General features: G+C 39.1%; 1 protein-coding gene across 7 annotated transcripts in view; it reads left to right on the forward strand.

The window, feature by feature from the left end:
- NRG3 (neuregulin 3) overlaps window positions 1-6140 on the forward strand; it is a 1035395-nt gene that overhangs the window by 737847 nt on the left and 291408 nt on the right. The window lies entirely within an intron of this gene.

Consider the following 6140-nt stretch of genomic DNA (forward strand, 5'->3'; position numbering starts at 1 on the left):
AGCAACTTTTCTTTCTTTCTTTCTTTTCTTTCTTTCTTTCTTTCTTTCTTTCTTTCTTTCTTTCTTTCTTTCTTTCTTTCTTTCTTTTTCTTTCTTTCTTTCTTTCTTTCTTTCTCTTTCTTTCTTTCTTTCTTCTTTCTTCTTTCTTTCTTTCTTTCTTTCTTTTTCTTTCTCTTCCTTTTTCTTTCTCTTCCTTTTTTCTTTTTCTTTCTCTTCTTTCTTTCTTTCTTTCTTTCTTTCTTTCTTTATTTCTTTCTTTCTTTCTTTCTTTTCTTTTCTTTCCTTCTTTCCTTCTTTCCCTCTCTCTTTCTAGCATCCTTCTTTCTTCCCTTCCTTCCTCTCTCTTTCTTTCTCTTTACTAAGACTTGTGTGCCTGCTTGCCTTTACTTCCATTTGCAAGCCACTTGTTAGTAACAAACTAACTTCTTGTAGAATGACTAAAAAAAAAAAAAAAAAAAAAAAAAAAACAGATTCTCTAGAAACTCAAAATTGTTTATAATATAGTTGGCTTTGTCGGTACTACAAGAGGATAAGAATAACTATGCTAAATGATCCTGGATGTGGCTAATGTGCTTCATTGTGTGGTTCCACTGTTCTGATTCCATTATATGTCTAGATTCCTAGATTTTTGACATATTTGGTATTTTGTAATCAGTCAGATTATCAAGAGACATAAAGAGTTGACCTGGATGAGTCAAGTCTGCATTTTCACTGAGGGGTCATAAGACTGCATGTTGTTAGCACATTTTCTTGATAGGAACATAGCCAAATTTGTACTAGTTTTAAAATTGTAAGCACTGCAGTCTTAATATCTTGATGTATCTTCTGCTGGGAATGACTAAAACAAACAGGAAATATCTATAAGTTGATATTTAAGACCAAGTTCCCATGCTCTGCCTAGATACTGGAAGAGCACTGAACCACCATCAGAAGCTTTTCTAGCCACTGAATAATTCAATCAGGATACGAGAGTACTGAGTGTCTTTCATATGCCAGGTGTTCTCAAAAACTCTGGTGGCTTAAGGGTGAGTGAAGTAAAATTATCCTGTCATAATTAAAGGGTCGAGATTATGAATTTGGAAACTATGTCTACTTTGACACGATAGATAGACTCTATGATCTCGTGGCAGTTTAGCATCATGCTGTTGGTGATGGGTCCAGAACTGGAAGGACATGAATTAAAGGTTAAGCTGTGCTGTTTCCCATCTCTGAACTGTTATTCAAATAAGTCAAGTGCTCAAGAAATTGGCCAGAGCTCCCCTTTCTCTTCTCCACCACCTGTAAATTGTCATGACAACATCAGGTATTGGTGTTACTAGAATCAGTGATGTGTCTTCTTGACCCAGATACATAATGTTGCAGGTTGAAAGTCCAGCATCATATAAATATGGAGAAGTTATTATGGAGATTTAGTAATGAATAAAAATGAAAATGAATAACTTGGTCTAGTCAGCTATTTATGATAGCGATAATAACAGTAAAAATAATCAGGAATAATAAAGTGATTGTGAAATTGAGATATTTGGAGATTATTCCCAGTAATAAGTGTTATTTGTCTTGGAGGTAATGTACAATTTTCTAATGATAACGATTTCCTTGAGTTGAACAAAGAGTGGACTTTTGGTACTTTATTTTCCTGGCTCTTCAGTTTAATTTTGCTATCTCAACTCCCTACCAATTCTGGTTTATTTACTTCAGAACTCCAGAGCTCCCTGGCAATTTGTAGTGGTGAGATTTTATGTGACTGCTGGAAGGCAGATTCTGAAGCATAAAGAAAGTTTGCCATTGGCAGAAATGGCCCCTATGAGACACATTTATCAAAAATGTGAAACAAGAATCAAAGGATTGGAACATATGGCTTCTTACTCCCCCCCTCCCCTTTTGGAGCTGAGGTGACAAGAGGAGACTTTTCCAATTAAAGATTACTTGACTGAGAGTCACTTTGTCAGGATGGCCACAAGATTTTTTTAGGTTACTATCTTTATTTTCCAAAGGCATCAAGACAACCTTTCTTCTAGTGATTGGAAAAAATCTTGTGTCCCTTGTTGTCCCTGCTTTCTTCCCATTCTTGCTTCTCATTATTCGCCATTTCTCCCTTTCTCTATCTCTTTGCTCTGGTTTTTCACATCTGTTTATGTCTCTCTGTCTTTATATTTCTTTCACAAATCAGCAAATATGCTTCTTAGCCTCCACTCTATAGCTCAGAGCACAAACACACATAAACACACACAAATGCAGACACAGAGCAAACACATGCACTCACTAAATACAAACACACACAATATAAACATACACATACATACACACCACACACATAGACTCACTTTGCTCAAGATTGCATACAAATTGTTAAAGATAGAATAATTCTTGTCATTATTAGTTAATCCGGTAATTCTTGCTCTCTGATTCTGTTCTTTATGTACCCAAATGGGCATTCATGGTTGTAGAGATTTGGGATAGAACACCTATTGTTCCTGGGGTGCCTGAGTGGCTTGGTCATTGGAGTATCAGACTCTTGGTTTGGGTTCAGGTTATGACCTCATGGGTCATGAGATAAAGCTTCATGTTGGGTTCCATGCTCAGCAAGGAGTCTGCTTGAAAATTCTCTCCCTCTGCCCCTCCCCCAGTCCCTTGCCCTTTCTCTCTCTCAAATAAGTAAATATTTTTAAAAAATAATGCCTATTGTTCCTGCAAACTGTAGACTCCCACTGTGTGGCTCCCATCATTACCTTCTTCCCTCAGCTTATTTATTAATATTCTAGCAATAATATTAAAAAACATATTCACTATAAAACTGAAGAGAAACTTAAGGTCATAAGCCCCAGGACCCACAAAACAAAGCTTTTCCCTTGTGGATCCTAAAGCTTATACAATTCTGTGGCCCTTTTTAAGAAAAGAATGCAAATTTTAAAACATTAAAAGAAATTCCGACTAGTTACTGGAGATTTGGTGATCCAGGTCTCCTTTTTGCAATCTTTGTAAGCAATGTATTTAAAAAATGCTTACATAGAATGTTTCCATTTGTAACCTGGCTTCACCTCTTCATCCAGAACAGTCTGCATGTCCCATCAACCCCTAGCATTCCCAAGGGATCATGCAAGAAACGGGCCCTGAAGTTTCAGCTTCATTCTCTGCACTGTAATTCCACCTCTGGTGGGAAATATGCCCAAGTTCCAGGTTTCCCTTTTAGGTGGAGAGTGACTTGATTTTGTAATGAGTCTGAGGTCACAGCCTCCCCATCAGTTTGTCAGATTCGTTTCTTGCCATTCCATGGCCCCCATGCCCTGAAGTCCTCATAAGCACCTTGCAAACCTATCATGCTTCAGTGCCTTGCACCTTCAAAGCGTCTGCAACACCTGGGACTTCTGCATCTCACTCTCAGTAAACCACATTGTCATAGAAGAATGAGGCTATAGCTGGGTCTCTACACTGGGTGGTGTCAGTCCTATTGGTTGCAGTATCTTAATATGATAAACCAAAACATAATGGTCAGTTTTTATCAAAAAGGGATTGTTTTCAGGACCTGCCTAGAACAAGCATCCTTGACTGCTAATTCAGCATCACATTGCTTTGAGAACTTCAGCCTGGCCTGAATGTGTCACTTTGGGCACTCCCAGGACCACTGAGGGTGCAGGGAGCAGTGCTTGGTGGGTCTCGTCCTTTGAGAGTCTGCTGTACTGGTGCATAGCTGGCAGTGAGGTTGCACAGATCGGAGTTCTGAGTTCTAATTCTTGCCCCATCACTCATTGCCTTTGTGACCTGGGGCACATGACTGAACTTCTCTCATCCTTATTTTGTCTTTTGTAAAATAGAGTTAATGACCCTTCAAAGTAGAAGAGGATCTGATCATAGACAGTGAAGCTGAAGTACTATACCTACTCAAAAGTAAAACTGGCATTAGAGACACTGGTTCCACATGTTGATTGCTTCACAAGCTCAGTTGAGAAATAATATTTAGGCAGCCACCAAAAATAAATTAAAGGTATGCTGTCATCCATTTAACCTAGGTAAAATTTTGATTAGTTTAATAAATGCATGTGGTCACTCTTTTGCTTGCCCCTAACCTGCTCTTCATTCTCTCCTTCTGTCTGCCCCATATCCAAATGGGTATGTTCCCCAATGTTCAAACCTGAACTCTCCTGTTTTCTTTCCATATATTCTCTGCTCACTAGTCTCTGGTGTTAGCAACCCTGGCAGATTTGCATTTCTGGATTAAGCCTGTATCTTATGCCTTAGCCTGTATCTCCAGATAGTGATTTCCTTGCTGTCCTCTCCTTTGGTCTACATAATTTGCAATTGCCAATCAAATTGATTCTGTGAATTTTTAAAATACGGATAAAGGACATAGTTAAGAACATTAAGACACTTTTTTGAGATAGTAAAAATTGAGCTGAAATAGAAGCAGGCCAGGTGAGAAGGCTAAGAAAGAAGGTACCTGGAATAAGAAGTGGTAGGGATCGCCAAGAGATCAAATATGAGAGCAAAGGAAAGTAAGGGGCCAAGATGACTCCTGGGTTTTGGTTCAAACACTACATAAACACTCACTGAGCTAAGGGCATACAGGAGGCCACTGAAGGTTTTTCGGGTAGGAATGGGGTGAGGCAGCATCAGTTATCAATCCTCACTTGACATTCAGACAGGTTGAGTTTGGGATAACTTTGAAACACCTACCTGAAGATCCCAACTACAGAGTTAAGTCTAGAGAATAAAGGACAAGTCTGCTGAAAATATAAACATGTGAGTCCTTTTAACATTGGTGACAATTTAAGCTGGAGGCATGAATGCAAATGTTCCAAAAGAAAGGATGTGGAGCCAGAAGAGAAAAAGCCTAGGACTCAGGCCTGAACTTTGGAACTTTAACAATAAAAGATGAGTTTAGGAGAATGATGTGATCAGTGGAGCATATAGGATGGCCCAGTAGGGGTTGGTGATCATTAGGGTGGCATACAATTGGCTAAACTGATAATGAAAGAATGCTAAGTAAATATAATACCAAGGCAACACCTTTAAATTAATACTCTGTGTGTAAATCCAGGGAGATAAGGCTATTGGATTTATTCAGATTGGAATTGCAACAGGTAGGTATGCTAGGAAAACAGAGACAAGAGGACTTAGAGCATTGGATTAATCAACCATCAAAAGCCACCTGATGGACATTCTTGCCTATCAGTCTCTTCGTACATAGCACTACATAAACTTTCCACACTGTACCTTTCTTCCTGTTGCCACTCTCTTGCTCCAAAAATTTCAGTGGCTCTCAATTGTCTAGGATAAAATTCAGAATCCTTAGATCAGAGTTCAAACCCCTTCTGGTACACATGGGCTATCTTTCTAGTTGTTAGTTCTCCTTTAGAATTATAGCTGTCTTTTCAGTGATAACTAAGTGTGCCTTAAACATCACCATCTCTAGGCTTTTAATAAATGGTTGACTATAATCCCCTTCATGACTTTAGCAGTCAGTGGTCCCTGTTTTCTACCACTCATCGGGATCTGTCGAGAAGGTAGGTCATCAAGCAGTCTACATCTGCCAACCTTTTGAGCACCAGTTCCAGGGAAAGTACATTCAAGTAAGGTGCCAATCTTGTGCTTCATGGAAAGTCTGAAGTCTCTTAGATGAAATCCAGTTTGGGCCATCATGAGTTCTAGCACTCGTGATGTACCATACTTCACTAATAAATAGGCCAAGAAGTTCATCTCTTGCATCTATACAGCTAAGGAATAGCCTATCTATATGAGTGGCAAAACTCTAGGAAGGCTTCTGGAATCCCATCTCCAGTTTGCAAGACTTTCAGAGTTAGAGAAAAAAACATATAGGAATTAAGGATGTGTATTATCATACAATAGCATGCATCAAAGTATTTTTATTTAGATTAAAATCAGTAGGAAAATGCCCAGCCTTTCTGTTTGCATTTTTAAAAATATTGCGGGGCACCTGGGTGGCTCAGTTGGATAAGAGTCAGCCTTCAGCTCAGGTCATGATCCCGGAGTCCCGAGATCGAGCACCGCATCAGGCTCCTGGGTCAGTGGGGAGTCTGCTTCTCCCTTTGCCCCTCTCCCTGCTCATTCTCTCTCTCTCTCTCTCAACCTCCCAAATAAATAAAGTCTTTAAAAAAATATTGCGATAGGGAAAAAGAAGAAGA

Source organism: Canis lupus, chromosome 4 (assembly GCF_048164855.1).
Source record: "Canis lupus baileyi chromosome 4, mCanLup2.hap1, whole genome shotgun sequence".
In the NCBI taxonomy this organism is placed as follows: Eukaryota; Metazoa; Chordata; class Mammalia; order Carnivora; family Canidae; genus Canis; species Canis lupus.